This window comes from Halichoerus grypus, chromosome 6, assembly GCF_964656455.1.
Source record: "Halichoerus grypus chromosome 6, mHalGry1.hap1.1, whole genome shotgun sequence".
Lineage (NCBI taxonomy): Eukaryota > Metazoa > Chordata > Mammalia > Carnivora > Phocidae > Halichoerus > Halichoerus grypus.
The window spans coordinates 2271932-2293172 of record NC_135717.1 but is presented as its reverse complement, the minus strand read 5'-3'; the positions used below and the strand labels follow the sequence as shown (position 1 = coordinate 2293172).

Below are 21241 nucleotides of genomic sequence, written 5' to 3'. Positions count from 1 at the left end.
GACCCAGGCCCCGTGCTCTTCCCTGAAGAAGCTCTGCCTGTTTCACCTATATTGAAACTTGCCTGACTTGTGTCCTCTGCCGGGGACCAGGATCCCCGAGCCTTTCAAGGTAAATTACAGCTTTCTAACGGGACAAGAGAGTTGCCAGGAGCAGCCTCTCCTCCCAGGAGACACGTACATGTTAACAGGGGCCTTCGGGAGACAGAGACTCACCGGGTTTTGGAGCGGGGTGAATATGTGGTGCAGGTGGGATGGATGTGAATTTGGGGGACCAGAGGGCACACCATAGTGGGTTCAATACTGTCCTGCAGAATCCATGTCCACCTGGAGCCTCAGAATGAAATCTTCTTTAGAAACAGGGTCTTTGTAGATGTAATTAGTTCAGATGAGTTCATACTGGTTAAGGGTAGCGCCGAAATCCCATGACCAGTGCCCATGTAAAAAGAAGAGGATATAGAGATGCACAGAGAAGAACGCTGTGGCCCAGGGAGGCAAAGATTGGAGTGATGTGTCTCCAAGTCCAGGAATGCCAGGGATTGCCAGAAACCACCAGAAGCGGAAAGAGAGAGGTCTCGAATAACAGATTCTCTCTCCGGGCCTCCAGAAGGAACCGATCTGGCCCACACCTTGATTTCAGGCTTCCCACCTCCCAAACCAAGGCCCCAGTAAATTTCTGTTGTTTTAAGCCACCCCATCTTACTGCCACAGCCCCGGGGAACCAACACAGACTAAACTTGGGGGCGCTCAACCTTTTCGTACTTCCACACACGTGGTGGTTGGGGCTCACACAATGCCAAGGGCTCCGGCGGGATTGAGCTCATCCCCGGGTGTTCGCTAACGGCCACAGGTCATCTCAGACGACAAGGGAGCGAAAGCACAGCCTTGCAGTAAGTAGAGAGGTCACCTCAACTGCACTAACTCTAATTTCTTTTTCACATGGAGACCCGACTGTGCGCTGCAGAACACAGCTCTTAAGTCTAGAGTGTGCGGTTTCATCCTTTTTGGAAAACGTGACCTGCACCCCAGCAAAATAGAAACCATTTCCAAACCCCAGCCAGCACGTTCCTGCGTGTGCCTCCCGGTCTGGGCCCTTCCCACCAGAAGCAGCCCGTCGATGCTCCCACTTGTTTTGTGGCAGGTGCCTTGCCTGTTTGAGATCGTCACGCAGCGAGAATCCCACAGTGCGTTCTCCTCCGTGTCTGGCTTCTTCCACTCTGCGCGTTTTTGAGATTCATCCATGTGTGTGCTCGTTGCTTCCTATTCCTTTTTATGACTCCAGACTGTTTATCCATCCTCCTGTTGATAGACACTCGGATTGTTTCCGGTCTTCGGGTGTCGTGAGTAAAGCTGTACTAAACATTCATGGGCAGATCTTTGTGCGGACATGTTTTCACTCACTGGAGTAAGTACCAAGGGTCCTGCGTGCTGGGACCCTGGGTCTTTGCTGGGTCATGGGACAAGTGCCTGTTTAATTTTGCAAGAGCCGCCAGGCCATTTTCCAAGGTGGCCCTACTATTCGACAACCCCACCAGCTGGGCATAGGGGTTCCCGTTTCCCGTGTCCTCCGCACATTTGGTGTTCTCAGTTCTACTGGATGTGTGATGCTATTCTTTTTTTTTTTTTTTAAAGATTTTATTTACTTATTTGACAGAGAGACAGCGAGAGAGAGAACACAAGCAGGGGGAGTGGGAGAGGGAGAAGCAGGCTTCCCGCGGAGCAGGGAGCCTGATGTGGGGCTCGATCCCAGGACCCGGGGATCATGACCCGAGCCGAAGGCAGACGCTTAACGACTGAGCCACCCAGGCGCCCCTGTGTGATGCTATTCTTGTTGTTCCTTTAATTTGCAGTCCCCTGGTGACTCGTGACCTTGAGCTCTTTTTCATGTGCTTATTGGCCATTTGTATTTCCTCCTTTCTGAAATGCTTCTTCAAGTCTTCCATCTACTCTTTGACTTATTACTGTTTGGTTTTTATTTGAAGGGGGTTCTTTATATGTTCTGCGTACCAGCCCTTTATCAAGGGTATATATACTGCAACAATATCCGCTGCGTCTGGAGCGTCCCTATTCATTTTCCTACTAGTGTTCTTAATGGGTGGTTTTTCCCATTTTTTATTTTGATGATGTTTATTGATTTTCTTTCTCTTCCTTCAGTTTTGTGGTGAGTGCTTTCTGCATCTTGTCTAGGAAATCTTTGCCCACCTTAAGGTTGTAAAGATATTCTTATGTTTTCTTCTTTAAACATTATAGTTTTGGATTTTAGGTGTTTTTGTTTTTTTTTTTAATTTTAGGTTTAAATCTGTGTTCTATCTTGAGTTAATTTTAGTGTCCAGGGTGAGGTAGGAGTTGAGGATTATATTTTTCCATATGGATGTCCATTTGTTCCAGCACCAATCACTGAAAAGAGTTTCCTGCCACCTTTGAATTGCTTTGGTGTCTTTGGCAAAAAATAACTCACTACGTAGCCATAGATCTATTTTTGGACTCACTCCTCTGTTTCATTGACATGTTGCCTATCTTTAAGCAACAAAACACACTGTCTTGTTGATTGTAGTTTCACAGTAAGCCTTGAAATCATATCTATATATAAATATATAACATAATAATTACGTTATATAAGAATGTAATATATAACATAAATGAATATGTAATACATTTATATATAATTAATATGTATTAATTTATATCCTATTCCTCCAATTCTGTCCTTTTTTTTTTCCAGAATTTTTCCTTACCTTCCTATATAAATATTAGAATTAGTTTGTTCATGCTATACCAAAAAAGCTTTTTGGTATTTGATTGAAATGTATTGCAGTTGTAGGTAAATTTAGACCTAAAAGACACCTTAACATCTTAATGACATTGAACTGTCTTCCAATCCATGAACATGATATACCTCTCCATTTGGTTTAGGGCTTCTTTCTTTTCTTTTTTTTTTTTTTTTTTTTAGCAATGCTTTGTAGTTTTCCGTGTGGACATTTCATACATCTTTCATTGTATTTAAATCTGAAGTATTTTATGTTCTTTGATATTAGGTGGTTTGTTTTTTTTTTTTCATTTTTGTATCTTGACCTTGCATCCTGTGTCCTTGCTAAATTTGTGATTAGTTACAAGTAGTTATTATTGGTATTCTAGTAGATTTTTTATAGATTCCATTGTGTTTTTTCTGTACACAATCATGATGTCTATAAATAATGACAGTTTTACCTCTTCCTTTCTAATCTTCATTCCCTTTATTTCTTTTTCTGGCCTTATTGCACATCTAGAAACGCCAGTACAATGTTGAATAGAAGTGGTTAGTGTGAATATCCTTAGTTCCCAGTGTTAGTGGGAAAGCATTTAGCCTTTTATCATGAAGTATGGTGATAGCTGTTGTCAGCTTGAGGGCAATTCCTTCTTTTCTAGTTTGCTGAGGGGTATTAATGTGAACGAGTGTTGAATTTTGCCAAATGATTTCTGCATCTATTGAGATAATCATATGGTTTTTTTCCTCTAGTCTCTTAATATGATGAATTAGTGGTTGATTTTGAAATGTTGAACTAACCTTGCATTCCTGGAATCAACCCCACTTGGCCATGATGTATTATGCTTTCTATATATTTCTGAAATTTTGTGCTAAATTTACATTAAGGATTTTTGCATCTATATTCATGAAGGGTACTGGTTTTATAAATTTTCTTTTCCGGTACTGTCTTTTTTTGGTTTTGGAATCAGCATAATGTTGGGCACATAAAATGAGATGGGGAGTATTACTTATTTTATGAAAGAGTTTATGTAAAATTGGTGTTATTTCTATCTGAAGTGTTTGATAGAATTCACCAGTGAAGCCAAATGAGTCTAGAGCTTTCTTTGTGAAAGAATTTCTGATAATGACTTCAGATTCTTTAATAGATAGGATAACTCAAACTGTCTATTTCTTCTTAGGCCAATTTTGGGAATTTGTGTCTTTTGAATAATTTTTGTCCTTGTTATCTATGCATAGAATTTGTGGGCATAGTTTTTCATAATATTCCCATCTCCCAGTGCCTGGTAGATCTATAGTTACATCTCATCTCCATTACTTATATTGATTGTTTCGTTTTCTCTTTTTTTTTTCTTAATCAGTCTAGCTAGAGGTTTATCAATTTTGTTAATCTTTTCAAAGAAGTTATTTTGTTTTTCCATATTGCTATTATATTTTCTATTTTATTGTTTCCCACTCTTACCTTTATTGTCTCCTTTCCTCTACTTACTTTGACTTTTCTGGCTGCTTAATGTAGAAATTTAGATCATTAATTTTAAATCATTTTTCTTTTCTAATATAAGCCTTTAAAATTATAAATTTCCCTCTAAGCATTGATTTAGCTATATGCCACAAATTTTTGACATTGTGTTTTTATTTCTATTCAGTTCAAGTATTTTCAAAATTTCCCTTTTGCTTCTTCTTTGAGCAAGGGGTTGTTTAGGACTGTGTCATTTAATTTCCAAATATCTAGGGATTTTTAATTATCAATTTCCAATTTAATTCCCTTTTGCCAGAAAACATATTTTATATAATTTTAATTCTTTTAAAGTTATTGAGACTTGTCTTATGGACCAACATAAGGTCTTGGAGAGTGTTTCATGCAAGCCTAGAAGCACATATATTCTGCAGGTATCCCTCAGTTGTTAGCTGTTGTGTTTTATAAATGTCAATTAGGTCAGGTTGGTTGATAATGTTGTTCAAATCTTCTGTGTCCTTGATATTTATCTACTTGTCCTAACAATAACTGAGAGGAATGTTGAAATCTATGACTGTAATTGTCAATTTGTCCAATCTTCCTTTCAGTTTTGTCCATTTTTTGCTTCACGTGTTTTGAAGCTCTACAATTAGATGCATGCACATTTAGGACTGTTACAGCTTCTGGATGAATGGACTCCATCATTTTTACTCCCTCTTTATCTCTGGTAATACCCCTTTTCTGAAGCCTGTTTTTGGGATACTAGTATAGCCATTCCAGGTTTTATGAATAATGTTTCTATGTTTTTACTTTTATCTTACTTATATCTTTATATTTAATGTGTGTCTCTTACACACAGCATATAGTTGAGTATTTTTTTTAATTCACCCTGACAATCTCTGCCTTTTAATTGAAGTGTTTAGTTCATTTACATTTACCATCTGATGCATCCATTCTTTTTTTCATTTTTCCTCCTTTCCTGCCTTTCTTTGGATTAATCAAGGTCTTTTTTGGCGTTCCATTTTGTATCCTCTGTTGACTTGTTAGCCTACCTGTTTGTTTTATTTGTGGATATGCACAGTTGCTCTATGGTTTATAAAATGCATCTTTAACTTACCACACCCTACCTTGTACTTATATCGCTTTACATCTAGTGTAAAGATTTACAACAGTATACTTTCATTTAACCCCCTCTCATCCTTGTGTTATTAGTGACATGTATTTTCTACATATGTTATAAAGTACACAATAGATTGTTGTTATTTTTGCTTTAAGTCATCAGTTATCTTTTAAAGAAATTAAAAATGAAAAAATATATATTTATTTACATATTTACCATTTTTGACACTCTTCAACTCTTCATGCAGATTCAAGTTTCCATCTGGTATCATTTGTTTTCATTCTGAAGACTATTCTTTGATTTCCCCACACCACAGGTCTGCTATGATGAATCTTTTCAGCTTTTTAATCAAAGAAAGAGCTTTTATTTCATCCTACTTTTGAAAGATATCTTACCAGATGAAGAATTCAAAGTTGACTTTTTGTTTCAGCACTTTAAAGATGTAGTTCTATTTTCTTCCCCCTCACATTGTTTCCCTTTAGGAATGAACAATAATTCTTATCACTATTCCATTGTATAGAATTTATCTTTTTTCTGTTGGCTTTAAATTTTTTCTCTTTATATTCAGCTTTCAGCAATTTGAGATATGCCTATGTACAATTTTGTGTTTATTTTGCTTTGAGTTCACGGAGTTTCTTGAATCTGTGGGTTGATATTTTTCATCAAATATGGAAACATTTTAAAGATAACTTCTCTCCCACAATTTCTCTTTCTCTTCTCCTTCTGGGACTCTAATTACATGAATGTTAGACCATATGATATTATCCCACAATTCACTAATTCTCTGTTCAGCCTTTTCAGCCTTTTCTTTTCCTCTTTGCCTCATGTATAGTTTCTGCTGCTCTGTTTTCAAGTTCACTGAATTTTCTGCATTGTCCAAGTGGTTGTTAAACCCACCTATTTGAATTTATAACTTATATATTCTAATTTTTACATCTAGAATTTCCATTTAGCTATTTCTTGTTTCATACCTGTTTTATTATTATGTCCATGTTTTCTTTAAATCTTTGACATATTTACAATAGCTGTTTTAAAGTCTTGGTGTGCACATTCCAACACTTTGGTAATTTCTGGATCTGCTTCTGTTGACTGGTTTTTTTTTTCCCTCTGTTTATGAGTCACATTTGTCAGCTTACACATGTCTAATAAATTTTTTTTCTTGAATTCTGGTCATTGTGGATACCAAGTTTCTGGATTTGATTGTAATTCATGATAAGTTTGGATCTGGCACATAGTTACTTTACGTATGAATACGCCTGATCCTTTTGAAACTTACTGTTAAGCTTTGTTAGATATACCTAGGGCAGTCTTTATTCTGGAGTTAGAGTAGTGCTTTTCCTAAGGTATAGACTTTCTGGGTCTCTGAATTCAGTGAAGTCTCTCCAGTCTGGCTAGTTGGAACTCCAGCATCTCTCAGTCCTGTGTGTCATCTGAAATTCCTCAGTTCACAGCCATGTGGTAGTTGTTCTCTGCCAAGCTCATGGAGTCTTGCTTGTGTAAGTGTAGTTTAGTATTTAGCCACTCTTGGTCTGTGTAGTTCCTCTTGGTGTCCCTCCTCCCAAATTGCAGACCTCAAAGGCCCTGAACTCTGATCTCTGTCTCCACAGTTTGGTGAAGCTGCCATCCTCTGGCCTCCACCTTTTTGCCCATACTATGTAAAGTGCATCCAGACAAAAAGCCAGAGCAGTCATGAGGTTTACATCCTGAATTTATCTTCTGTTATGGTCATCCTAACCCTATTCTGGTGTCTACAAACAGTTGTTTCAAATATCTTGTCACACTTTATAATTGTTTAATATTCTTGCTGTTATTCATAATGTGTTACTTTCTGCATACCTCATGACTGATCTGAATTCACCAAGCCAGATAAGAAGGTGTTATAAAAGATGCACAGTGATTTAGGATTTACTGTAAGGAGAAATCATGGGGCACCCTGTCCACAAATAAGACTTAAAGTACACCCAAAAATCTTGTTGTATAAAATATTGGAATTTTATAAGAAATAACTGTGGGGCTTAATCCTCCTTTGCAAAAGAATCCTTTCTTTACTTTACAGAAGGACTAGCTACAAGTAAACAGTGTTTTTCCATGATCCATTGGAAGATGATTGCTGGAAGAAGCAGAGGCAGGTAATGGGCAGCAGAGCCCAGGTCCCCAGGTTTTTAGAAGTTGCTTCCAGGTGATGTTGTTGATCAGGAATGAAGTCAGTGAACCACTGAGCTGTTGCATTGCATACACAAGCATCTAGGGCCCATGGCAAGGCCATGACAGAGTGAGGGCCACTGAGGGATGAAGTGTGAAGACCTGGTCCCACATGGGGCTCAGTCACCCCAAAGATCTTGAATGTGTTGAGCCAAAATGGAAAGTCAGAAGCTCCATCAAAGGCCAGGCAAGGTGTGAGCCAGGAGAGATCAGCACAGGTGTCAAACAAACGTTCTAGAAGACTTGGAAGGGGAGTGAACTGGCAAGTCAGCACCCTGCGTCTCCGCAGACAGTGAGGCCTGAGCTAGACCAGCACTTATCAGTGTCTGTGTGAGTCACCCAGAGAGCTTGTTAAAATGCAAGCTCTGACTCAGAAGGTCTGAGATGAGGCCTGAAGAGCTGCAGGTCCAATAAGCTCCAGATGGTGCCGATGCTGTGGGCCCACAGACAGCACCGATCAGGGAGGGATTTCAGCCTATGAGCCAAGGCAGTTCCCCACGTGGGGAATCAACTGAGGCTTGTGGTGTAGAGGAGACCATGGTGCTAAACCCAGTAAATGGAGACAACAGGGTTGGATTTACACAGCATAGTTTACCCATGACATTTAATCCTTCAAGCCAGCTGCACCTGTTGGGGCTGACAGTTATGCCCAAGGGGGTTCAGCCTCTAGCATCCCAGAAATCTCAGCTGTGACCCTAGGGGAATTCCCTCCAGAGCCACAAGGAGCTGAAACATGTGCTATTCCTACTGGTTCAAGAACTCAGATGCCAGCAGAATGGCAATATGCTTCAATTAAAAAAAAAAAGGCAAGAATGAAAACAACCCTCAAAACTCTATTACCTTCTGCCATAAACTTTTATTGTGTGCCTTGACTGCAAACCAAGTCTGAAGTTTCGTGCTGTAGATTCCATCAGGAGGGAAGGTGGCTCTCATGTCTAACAGGTATTTGTGTTTTGGGAGTCCGTGCGTGTGTGCAGTCATGACTCTGCACGTGTGTTGGACACATTCGCACACCATCCACGCACCCCTGGGTCTTAGACACTGTGGTGCAGGACACACTTTGGTTGATGTTAGCATTATTTTAGCACCGACTGTATGGGTTGCGTTTTTCATGTTTCACCTTCAGCTTCTCTAATGATGCTTGAAATAGTCCATTTCTTCTCAATAGGACTTCAGATCTTAGTGAGTTCTGGACTTTGGATTTAACGAATGAACCCATACAAGGATAATAATAATGAAGGCTCCCATTTATCGAGTACCTGCTATATTCCAGGCACGGGCTTTAGAAATACGTTCCATCATCACTAAAATATCACCAGCTGTGGGCATTATGCCTATTTTATAGATGAACTATTTATAGATTATTTATAGATTCCCATTTTATAAATGATAAACCGAGACCAGGGGTAGTTGGAGGAGCAGGGTGGGCATTTCATGTGTTTGGTCGAGTGTGAATACCCCCAAGTTGCACTCCCACTGATGTCCAGGGAAGCAGAGTAATGGGGCTCTTTCTAAGCGCTAGTGTTTTTTCCTTTAGCCTCTTTCCATTCCCCCCGCCCTGCTGTGAAGACACAGCCAGGCCAGAGGGCCCAGAAACTTCCCACCAACCGGAGGGGACATCTGACCTGCATCCTGTTCTCTAAGTGAGCGCCCGCCCCCCCTTGTCCTTCCAGGTCGGAGGCTGCTTTCCACTCTCCAGGCTTCAAGGGTCGTGGCGAAGGGCAGGGAGAGAGGCAAGGGTTAACAGGGCCGCAGGTTCTGTTTAATGTGGGGCGGTCTCTTCCTGCTCTGTGTCTCCAGGCTGGCTTTTGTGGCGACTTCATTAGCAGTAAGCTCCTAATTAAATTTCATATTTATGGTCAGAAAATAAAATCATCGGACCTTTTTGAAATAGGATTTTATGAGTTTTGGCTCTGGCAGCTGAGTCAGCAGTCAAGGGCCTACACTGTTTAGAACTATGGTTTCAAGGCGGAGATAAATAAAACAAGTAACACAGGGGTAGAGGTTGAATCCTGCGTCCTTGGGCGGGCCTGAACGCATTTCGGGGCCTTGGCAGGACAGACCCGGGCCTCAGGGGTGCGGCTGGCACACCAAAGCACCAGTCCACGTTGGGCATGTTTTTGTGTCCGGGGTCCCCCAGCCCCACGAGGCTGTTTTTATTACAGAGCCGGATGTTTTGCTTTTTTTTTTTTTTTTTTTCCTTCTTGCCATACTAAGAGAAATCATTCTTCACCTACGGCTCAGACTCGAACCTCCCTGGGTGTGTGTGCAGGAAGCTGTCGGAGGCCACTTCCTCTCACGTGTCACTTAGCTCCTGCTGCCTCCTCTGGAGGGGCTCAGAGCACCTCAACTGACCCCTCTACTTGGTGGCTGCCCATGAGAATTCAGCTCCCTCTGCCCTACCATGCGGACACCCCTCGTGCTGCGCCCCTGATGAGCCCAGTGGGCATTTCCTCATTGGGTCTGGGAAAGAATTCTACCACTACGTTCTGGTCTCTCTGGTGGGGAATGTCTTAGAATCCCGGGGACGGAAGGACGTGAAGGACATCTGGCCCCACCATGCAACACGGTTGGACCCCCTTTCCCCTGAAGCCCCTTTGGGACTGGGTGGTTTCATCCATCCTGGTTCTGGTGGGTTTATCTCTGCTTAGAAGGATCCGCTTTCTCTGTGGGAAGAAGAAAAATGTGGAATGATGGAAAGACCAGTGTGCAGAGGTAGAGAAGACCGCGATCAGTCCCTGTGCCTCCCCCACCGCCCTGTGGGGTCCGGGCCCTTGGGTCCAGACCCTCTTCTGTAACGTGAGGGTAAAGGACCTATCCCATAGGGCGGGCATGGGGAAAGCCACCTGTGGGAATGCCCACGAAGGGCCCAGCTGAGTCTGCACGTGGCAGGCACTGGGCCGTTCATGGGTAGTGTTCATTCATGAGTACTCCATTCCACCTGTCGGCACTCGAATTCACTGGGAATTCACGGTGCGGGTGGCTGAAATGGCGCCAAAGACCCCTCCCGGCTCTGAAACCCTCTTACCTTGTGCTCTGACCATCTAGGATGGAGGCTTCGCTCTGGTGCTTCCTTCGTATTGATATGCTGGCGAGTCAGGAAGTCGTCACCCAGGTGACAGTGTCCCAGTGATGCCCGCGGCAGAGCAGGTGGAGGGAGGCCCCGGCCGGGTGGGAGACACCGGAGCACGCCTTCTATCCCATGCAGAGCCAGCCCGTAAACCCTCCCCAGAATTCATGTGTGGAAGCCCTAAGCCCCGATGGGGGGGTGTTTGGAGGTGGGGCCCTAGTGATGGGATTGGGGGTCTAACAGGAAGAGGAAGAGATGGTAGAGCGCTCTCTCTATGAGCTCACACCAAGGAAGGGCCAGGTGAGGACAGCGTGGGAGGGTGGCCATCCGTGAACCAGGAAGAGGTCTCTCGCCAGGCACGGAAACTGCCGGCACCTTGACCTTGGCCTTCCCACGCTGCCGAACTGTGAGAAACGCGTGCCTGTTGTTTAAGCCCCCCGGGCTGAGGGATGTTGCCGTAGCAGCGAGAGGAGTGGATGAAGACGCCGTGTGACCTCGGGCAAATCGTACGACTCCTCCAGGCCTCGGCTTCCGGGTAGTAATCGCAGTTGCCACACAGGACCTCTGGCCAGTGGCAGGATTTGCAGCTAAGCAGGACTTCCTTCCATGGTGTTTGGGTAGGGCACAGCTTTCAGACTGAGACGACGAGAACCGGGACGAAGAAGATCTCCTCTCCCTAGGAGGTTCTCCTGAAGGTCCTCCCCTGCCCAGAGAGGGGGCGTGCTTACCTCCTTCCTGCTCCTTTCCGCTCACGCCAACGGCAATGCCGTCGGCACCTCGAACAGGGGAGCGTGACCAGGAGGTGCCGAAAACCCTCTCTGTCCTCGGGAAGGAGGCTGGCCCTCTGAGCAGAGCACGGCAGCGGGCATCCCTGACGGGAGATCGTGCAGCGTCCAGGCCCTGAGCGCTGACCACACGCCAGCGCCTGGCTCGTGTTCGGCACACTTCACCTCTTCATCCTCGCGCCCCCACTGACGCTGGCATGGTCATTGTCCTCATGTGACAGTGGAGACGCCGAGGGCTCGGAGGATGCCCTGCAGACCCAGCCCACCCGCCGTGCCCAGAGGCTGACGACCCTTGGCTTCTGCGTGGCCGTGGCCGTGGCGGATGGCAGCGCGAAGGGAGACAGAGGTCAGGCAGCGAGTTCCAAGGGGCGGCCGTGCCCCTCTCCTGAAGGCTGAGCCCTGCCAGGCAGCCCTCCCTCCCCCTCCCTCCAGCCCTGACAGGCTGCGGGGCTGTTCCCTTCCCGAAGCGGCCACGACAAATCACCCTAAACCGCTCGGCTTAAAACACAACAAACATGTTGTCACAGTCTAGAGGCCAGAAGTCTGAAATCAAGGTGAGCTCAAGGCAGGGCCACGCTTCCTCCAGAGACTCCAGGGAAGGACCCCCCGCCTGCCTCCTGCAGGTTCGGGCGGCTCCCGAGTTCCTCGGCCCGTGGCCACACGCCCCGCGGCGGCCTCCACAGTCACATGGCCGTCCCTCCTCGTGTCACTGGATTCAGAGCCCCTCCCTCATCCAGGGAGGCCTCGACTTACATGCATCTGCAAAGACCCTCTTTCCAAATGCGGTCACGTTCTGAAGAGGGGGACCCTGTCCAACCCAGTACGCGTGGGAGGGCATCAACGGGTGAGAGGCCCAGGGAGAGGGAAAGGCCAGTGCCCGAGTGTGGCCGGGCCGACGACGGGCATAGAAGGCCTGCTGCTCCGAACCCAACTGTCCGAGCACCGACAGCCACGCGGAGCTGCTGGGACTCTCACCCACTCTGGCCCGAGGGCAGGATGCCACGGCCACCTTGGAAAACGGGGGGCGGTTTCTTCAGGAGTTGATTGTACACTGACCACATGACCCAACAACGCTAATCCTAGGTATTTATTCCAAAGAAATGACAACACATGTCCACATGAAGATTTGTCCAAGAATGTCCCCGACAAGTGAACTTGGGACACCACCCAAATGCCCACCGACAGGCGGATGGATAAACCGTGGGACACATAAGCCGGTGACCCGCGCCACGAACGCGTGCTCCTCGAGGTGCTGAGCGAAACAAGCCAGGCCCTAAACAGTACGTCGTGCGTTTTTCCGTCTTTCTGTGACAGAAATCCCAGTACTGGTGGCCTCTGGGGGTGGGGACACGGGATGGAAAGGGCCGGGAAGGAATTTTCTAGGGTGTTGGCCATGCTCCACTTCTTAATTGGTCATGAGGGTGTCTTCTTTTGAAAACTCATTGAACTGTGTACTTAGGATATGTGCAGCTTACTGACCTCGCCGCAGTGTTTTAGGAAAGGAGCGAGGGACCAGAAAGTTCTCTGGCGATCCACACAGGCTGGGACATAGGAGGCAGGCTGAAGTGGTGTGGGGCTCCGCCGTGTGGGGCCAGGGAACCCAGGCGGTGACGCTCGTCCAGCTGTGGAGGAGGGGAAGGGAGCTTCTAGGAAGGGGGCGGGCCGGTCTTTCTGGACCACCGGCGTGTGCATGCATCACCTGGATCCATCCACCCACAGCGTCCGTTGTCCCCATTTCCCCGAGAGGACACAGCCCTCTGCTCCCCCAGGGGAATGGGGTGATCAGAGCCCTGTGGGCAGCCTGCAGGGTAAGAAGGCAGAGAAGACACGGTGGTCAGAGAGGCAGAGAGGAGCTGGGTCAGTGGCCCGCCGTGGATGCCGGGATGTCTAGAGGAGAAAAGAGTAGGATGGGGTGTTTGGCTCTGGGCAGCTCAATGTGAGGCTTGCGGAAGCATCTTCCCTGGAATGTTCTAGGCCCCACACGTCCCACCGGCCAGGCTTCCTCCTCGGTGCAGCTCACAGGCAGGAGACTGCGGTGTCCTGGGCGAGGTCTGGGACAGCGACAGGCGCCAGCAGGAGGGGAGAACGCCAGTGATGCCAGGCTCCTGCCCGGTCCTCCCTCCACTCCTGCAACCCCAACCTCTCTGCACCCCAGTGGTAGACGTGGCGCCGCCTGCCAGAGAGAGCAGCGTCCCCTCTGCGTCTCCCAGCCCCCCCCTCCTCTGTGGAAAGTCACCCACAGACTGCTCAGAACAAAAATAAAAAGGGAAGTATGGCAGCCCCCCCAGCCCCCACCGCTGTCCCTGCTAAAAATAGAGGCGGCCTCCGAGGGGGGTGTTGTGTGGGCTTCCGGAGGGGAGGCCGCTGGCTCCCTGCAGCATCAGCATTTTCTGGGGGCCTGGCAGGCCACACGCTGGAGGAGAGGGAGTTTGAGGGGACCACGCAGAGACCCCCTAGGCCGACCCAGGACCAAGCTAGTTTGCAAACACGTGAGTATATTTTCCGACTGGCCGGTCCTTTTGCTCGGAGCCACGTGGGTGTGGAGCTCGGGAAGCCATGTCCGTGTCAGGGAGGGCCCCTGCAGCAGGCTGGGGGCTGCTGGGTGACCCCCGCGTCCCCCACCTCATCCCTCTTGCTCTCGTCCACACCACCGTGTGTCTCACGGCTTCATGCATGTTCCTTTTCATTTCTTAATTTCTTGAACCACACGGTGAACTCCCGACACCTGGTGCTAGGGCAGCTATTCTATGCTGTTCACTTTGGTTGCACAGAGCATGGACTGGAGCCCAGAGAAGGCCCTCGATAAATGCCTGGTCGATCTGGACCAGAACGCTCTCCCTCTCGTTTTTATGTGCTGGGTTTTGTTTTTGTTTTAGTTTTTGTTTTTTAACTTTCTTCCGTCGGGGGACGGGCCGAGGGCGGAGAAGTGGGCGTGAGCTCACAGAGAGGTACCCGAGGCCCTCCGCTGGAAGGGTCCACAGCGACTGCCCCAGAAGCCCAGCAGCCTTGCCCTCCTGGGATCCCCGCCCTCCCCGGGAGCACCCTGCAGCCTCTTCTGAGCTTTAGTAAGATAACATATGCAAAGAAAGAAGCCTGTTGCTGAGGGTCCATCAGCAAACCCGAGGCCCAGCCCCTGCCCACAGGCAACACACAGAGAGAGAAGTTGGAGCCCGAGACAGGCGGGAGACCCTTGATCCAGAAGCCAGAGCGAAAAGGCACAGCGGGGGCGTGAATGACTTTTCTAGGAGGCAGAAGGACCAGGGCCCCGAGGGGAAGTCCCCCCTCTCCCTGCGGGTATCTCCTGGAGGCCTCAGAGAAGGTTCATCATTTCCTACTGAAACGCTTCAGGAATCCCTTACGTCCGGCAGGGTTGAGACTTCTGCAGCCCCTGGGATCGTGTGCTTCTCAGAGACCATCCTGGTCATTGAGGGGGTCAAACTGATGGACGTCACGGGTTTGAAGAAGGCAGCAAGGGCTCAGAGGCATCCTTGGAAACGAGAGATGGCCTAAGTGCAGGGACGCCTCCAGGTCTCACAGCGGATGGCAGCCCTCGACGGAGAAGTCACAAAGGCCCGCCAGGCCAGCGACACGCCCAGGGAGCGCCAGGCGGCCGACCTTCAAGCCTGGCTTTGCAGACAGACTCATTCCCGGCTCCCCCGCACAGGCACGGAAAGGGTCACAAAAGCGGCCGGTTCCCCCATCCCCTGCGAACCGCACTCGCTCCTAACAGCCCTCAAGTCTGTGCTGATCTACCATGTCTGGGTGCAGTTTTGACGGGCACCTTATTTAATTATAGGTGATCGAGTCATTTGACACAAGCCAAAAAAAAAAAAAAAAAAGAGGCTTTTCGGTTTGCATCTGATTTATGAGCTTTCGCTTTCATGGCGAGAAGCTAGAGATGGTCTCTGAGCATAGAGATCCCCAAATCCCTGCCCCCGTTGCTCTCGGAGACCGGGGAAAGCGTTTCCATCCCACCGTGTAGGAAGCATAGAGAACATCAGAAAAGCACGGGCCGGTGTTTGCCAGCACCTGGGAGGGGAGAAAGTGAAAAGAAACACCCACCAGCCTCCAGCCCTGACAGATTCATTTAAAGACAGTCTTACATAATAGATCATTAAAAAGGAGAGACACAGGACAGAACTCTCTCCTTACAAGGAAAAGGGGAGTGTATTGAGCTGCTTTGCGACATTCTCGTCCCGTCTACCCCCTTATCCCGCACAGAGAAGTGGAAAATGTGAGTCTCCCTCCGTGTTTTTTTATGTTTCAAGCTGCCTGGTGGCTTTAACTCAGGTGAGCTGGCCTCCGGGAAATCACTGAAGGCTGCGCGCTGGTCGCCAGTAGCCTCAGAGCTCCCGGGAGGAGGGACATGACTGACCCACGGACACTACCAGGGAAGGAGCCCTTCCTGGCCAGACCCCGCTTTCCCTTTCCCACCCCCCCGGCCAGGGCCCACCCCCACCCCTCCCTGGGCCGTGCACCTGTGGGTGCTAAATAAAACCCTGAGTTCCTGTTCCCTTTTCTCTGCCCTCGTCCTCGCTTCAAACCCACACCCCGCCTGCTTTTTTGCCTCTGCCTCCGTCTGGCCTCGTACTTCATTTCCTGCGCGCCCGGCCCCTGGCAGACGTGGCTCCTGATTCCCACGGCTGCCGGGATCCAGGGCTGACCCACCGCCGGGGGCGCTGCCAGGAGGAGGGCGCCTGCTGGCCTCGCAGGGTCCACCCAGCCCCTAGCCCGCCCGCAGGTCGGTCCCCTCCCGGGGCCCCGGGTCTCCTATTTCTTCATTGGAGTCGATGGTGCCTTCCCAGCAGGTACCCGGCACCTAACGTGTGTGCTCAAGAAATTGTAGCTGTTTTTCTTTATTTGATCTGATTTGATGGATTGAGGTGAAATTCATATAACATCCATCCCCCCTTTTATTTATTTTTTTAAAAGACCTTATTTATTTACTTAGAGAGCACAGAGGGAGAGGGAGAAGCAGGCTCCCCGCTGAGCAGGGAGCCCCATGTGGGACTCAATCCCAGGACCCTGAGATCATGACCTGAACAGAAGGCAGATGCTTAACCGACTGAGCCACCCAGGTGCACCCCCCTTTGAAAGTGAACTATTCAGTGGCATTCAGCACACTCCCCGTGTTGTACAATTACTGCCTCTACCGAGCTCCAAAGCATTTCCAACACCCCAAACATAAAACCCCGTCTCTGTTAGTGGTCAACCCCACCATCTTCGCCAGCCCTCAACCCCTAGCCCCTCGCAGCCACCCACCTGCTTTCTGTGTCTGTGGATTTCTGGGCATTGCACACAAATGGGATCACACGACATGTGGCCCTTTCGAGTGTGGTTTCTTTCGCTCTGTGTAAGGTTTTCAGGGTTTGTCCGTGGTGTAGCGCGGATCAGCACCCCGTTCTGTTTCATGGCCAAATTGTATTCCACTGTACGTATAAATGTCTTCATTTCCAGAGTCACCGGCTTTGAGGGTTCGGGGCTGCCAGGACCGGGAAGGGAATTGGGGCACAGGGAGGTGGAAGGAGGAGAACCTTGCTCGATGCACGATGCCATAGACACCGGAAGAGGCCTGCCTGCCTGCAAGGGTCTCTGCCCACTGTCCTCGCCCACCCTGTAGTCTGTGCGGACCGACCCCGAACAGCCCCCCGGCGGAGGGCATGTTGGGGAGAGGAGCGTCTCTGGCCCGCCTTCTCGAGCTGCAGTTGGCTCTGCTCCTGAGTACATTATCACAATTAATTACAGCCAGCCCTTGATTATGTGAGCTAATAGGGGACCAGAATAACACAGAGCTAATTGAAATGTGGGTCTGCAGGGGCGGTGGAAAGGAGGGGCCCCGTTCCATGGGGGAGCTGTTTGTTTTGCAGTTAATTATGAGTAAAGAGACCCTTTTGGGGTCCTTTCCTGCGTCTCTCTCTCTCCTTCCCAGAAGCCTTACATTTCATTGGACGCACAAACCTATTTTGCTCCCAACATAGCGGATGCTCAGTTAATGCATCGTAGCTGACTTACTCCCCTTGCCATCTCTCGGCAGAACGCCCCAGGACAGAAAATCTGACTGGTTTGGATTTCACTTCTGTGCCCGCCCAATCTCACATGGAAACGCTCGTTGTTATAATCGCGGGGAAGGAATGAGAGGATGTAGGCGCCGAGCTTTATTCTTCCCAAAATGTCTGCAATAAATGGGTGACATTACGAGATACACAGAAGGAGGGGAATGGAGCAAAACAGGCATCTGGAACCCCCACAGACTGGGTCACTGGTCCCAGAAGGCTCGGGAGTCCGCGGTTTGCCCCAGAGTCCTTTGTGAGCGAGCCGCTGTGCTGAGCGGTGACACAGCACTCTCATTCTGCCGCCCCGTTGAAACTGACAACCTCGGGCGCATCACCAGAGTCTTGGTCGTGCCTCTTCTCCCGGGAAGCGCGAGCCCGGTCTAGCATAATCCTAGATTAGGTGACTGACGCCCTCCGCGTGACACGCTGGATTTGCAGAGGGTGGTTTTTCCAGCCCTTCTGCCTATAGCCATCTTTTCTTACACGCTGCCCGCCTCCGCCGTCTGTTGTGGGTTTTGTCACCGCGCCGTTCTGTCCCCTCGTTTGATAGTGCATATGACTGCCCACTGTGTGTCAGACGCCCGCAGCTTCGTCCAGGAACGCGTCCCCTGAAGGTCAGCTGGTGACCTTCCACGATGAGGGAGTGAGGCCCCGGCGTCCTCAGCCAGAAAGTGCTGGCTGGTGTGGGGTTATCAGTCCTCAAAGAATGAGGATTCCAAACTGAACCGATTTCCCAGCTGCCGGTGGCTGGCTCGGGCTGTTCCTTTTTTTTTTTTTTAAGATTTTATTTATTTATTTGACAGAGAGACACAGCTAGAGAGGGAACACAAGCAGGGGGAGTGGGAGAGGGAGAAGCAGGCTCTCTGCCAAGCAGGGAGCCCGATGCGGGGCTCAATCCCAGGACCCTGGGATCATGACCTGAGCCGAAGGCAGACGCTTAACGACTGAGCCACCCAGGCGCCCCATGGCACGGGCTGTTCTTGATGATGCAGAAGGCCCTGAGACTCGGGGGTGCCCCGGGGAAGGAGCACCCTGCAAAAAGAGACTGATGCCGTGTTTGGGAATGCCAGCCAATGTAGCGTTCTTCCCGACAGAATGTAGGGCCAGCTGGCTTTGCTGCAACTCACCCGGTTAGGGTGGTTTGTGACAAGATAGCTCTGTCCCTGCAGGTCAGAAATTGGAGAGACTGTGGATTCTACACTTCTAATCCATGACTGATTGAGAGGCCAAGATAGATCGGCGCTGAGATCCGAACTGCAGACACAGCAGAACAAGCTGGTGCAAATGAAGGGCGTGTCATCCCGTCAGCAGGCTGTCCTGGTGAAAACCCTCACCACACCTTCGCACACAAAGGTCTTCCCCGCCCAAGGGAGGAAGCTAAAGCGAGGAAAAGAGAGCCAGCGCTTACGCATTGGAAATCAATAACTTTACAAATATTAAACGCCCACCTGTGCAAGATACTGTCTGGACCGTGGGGTGTACCAGGGAAATCAGAGAGGGGCCCCTTTCCAGAGGCCGTAAGCAGCTCGGTGGACATAAAGAGACGCTAACAACTCCGGGTGTGTGAGATGCAAACCGGAGGCCCACACAGAAGGGTTGAAGACAGATCTCTGACGTTTTTGTCTGAGTTCTGCTTGGCGTGGAGGTGATTACACAGGACATCCAGCGGAGACCTTGTTTCCAGCTGGGGTTTGCCGTTGGCGTCTGAAGGGCTGGATTAAGTGATATTGATTAAGTGTCTGCCATGGGCACAGCAGCAACCCTAAGATGCTAGCGCTGCTTGTCCAATTCTACGGACCAAGAAATGGGGAGGGGGCGCTCAGAGAGGTTAAGCAGCATGCCTAAAGCCACACAGCAGCAGACAGCAGAGCTGGAGTTCAAACCCAGGATCCTCACGTGAGGACTGGATGCTTTCCGCTAGGACACACAGTGTTATCTCCTTATGCAAAGACTCTTTTTTTGGCTGGACTTTCTCTTTAATTAGAGTAGAATTCCTGTGATCCTTTGTGCACAACCCCCATCTTCTCCGGGGGGCTGGGGGGGCGATGCCACTTGACCCCAACAAGCACAGTATACTTTGACCTCTCAAGGACAGGCTCTACACCCTCCATGCATGTGGGTTCCCTGCAAAGGGACCCCCAGCCCCCCAGCTCTGTAGGTCTACCCCGGAGAAGTCTGCAGAGACCGTGCATCTAGCAAGGCGACTCTCACCCCTCAAAGCCCCTCTGTCCTTTCTTCTGCTGCCTGCAGAACTGCCCAGGGCGCTGATGTCGGAGAAAGTACAGCTTTGACCTCAAGCCTCAAACACCGCCGGGTAAAAATAAGAAAGTCTGAGGTCCACACATCAGGCTGCTTCCTGCCTCAGAGTTTCCACCAGCCCTGGAGGCCTTTCGAGACGAAGTCTCTGGGAGCCCCGGCAGCCGCGGGAAAGCGGGAGCCTCAGGCCTCTGAGGGGCGGTTTCACTTGCTCGGGCCGGGCCGTGGTGGAAGCATCGGGTCAAAGCTGGAGGCAAGGACGCCCCACCCCCAGCGCCACCTCTCTGTCCCCGCAGGAGGAAACCCGAAATCTGCCTGCTTCTAGGTACTGACCTGCTCCCTGATTGAAGTCATGGGCAGAGTCATTTTCAAACACGTGGAAACGTGCCCAGAAGTGTCACTGATTCACTGATTTACCGGTCCTCGTGATATTTCACAGAACACAGAGTCCCACGACTACAGATGCATTTTTGGTTGTTCACCTCATGGCTTCGGAGCATGGATTTGGTGCACCTTCGAAACGCAGAAGAGAGAGACCAGGGCACCTTGCTGCTGGGGCTTCAAAGCATGCTCGTGAGGCTGCGTACCTGCCCTGGGCCCTGGAGAGAAGTCTGTCTGAGCGGAGGCCAGTGTGGCCCGAGTGGCCCGCTCCACGTTCCCCTGGCAGGTCCCCGCGCCGCGCCTCTGATCTGCGTTCTCGGAGCAGAGGCTCACCTGCCAAACGGCCGGCTGCCGCCCCGGGCTTCCTCCTCCTTCTTCCTCCCCAGCCTCGCTCCCTTCTCTCCTCGTCTTCCCGTGAACCTGCAGGCTTTCTTACCACCGGCCCACTCTGCCATTCTCCCTTCCAACCCGCCTCCCCATTCCCCAAATCAAAAAGTAACTCATGGTTTCTTTCCACCTCTCCTTTGCTGGGATTACATCTCCCTGTGATTCATGCACCAAAATGCACGCTCCGTGTCCCGCTTCTGCGTCATAGAAACCCCAAGCAGTGGGGCCAGACTCTGGAAGGAGACCCGTTGGTTCGCTCACTGGGCAGATGTGTGGAAAGCTCACCGCATGCGGGCGGCGTGTGCTGCAGACTCACCGATGAGCATGACACAAGCCCTCTCAAAGAATCACAGCGGGTGTGCAAATGAGCGATGGCGAAACCAGGTGAAAAGCACAGGAACGTGGGTCCATTCCACAACAGGGACCTGCGTTCCGCTGGGAGAGGTGGGGCAGGGCGGCCACCTGGGCTGACCGTATCGCCTGCCATCGCCAAGTGCTTCTTGGCTAACCGGCGACTGAATGCAGTTCTGTGACAATGGAATGTTCTTATCGTAACACCTTAGGTCATTAGAGCTTTTGCTTCAGCAAATGCTCATCGAAAATCCGCCCCATGTTAGCACAACCGCAAACCCCAGTCTTGACACGAAGCATTCCAAGAGGGACCGCGGACGCTCCAAGTTTCTCCCAACCCAGATAACAAAATGGTAGCCAAACAGTGAAGACTATGCCAATGGAGAAGAATTGTGCACCTGGATGAAGCAAAGGGTCTGTCTTTGAAAGCACAGAGGACT

At 49.6% G+C, this 21241-nt stretch overlaps 1 protein-coding gene across 4 annotated transcripts in view; it reads left to right on the top strand.

Moving 5' to 3' along the window:
• The window catches only part of CARD11 (caspase recruitment domain family member 11), a 111461-nt gene that overhangs the window by 41010 nt on the left and 49210 nt on the right, over positions 1–21241 (top strand). For 2 of the 4 annotated variants that reach the window (XM_036101737.2, XM_036101733.2), the window contains exon 1: positions 13750–13862. The exons of the other annotated variants lie outside the window; for them this stretch is intronic. The gene's annotated coding sequence lies outside the window, so the exon portion shown is untranslated. Of the gene's footprint in view, positions 1–13749; positions 13863–21241 lie in introns of those variants that run through there. 4 annotated transcript variants of the gene reach the window in all.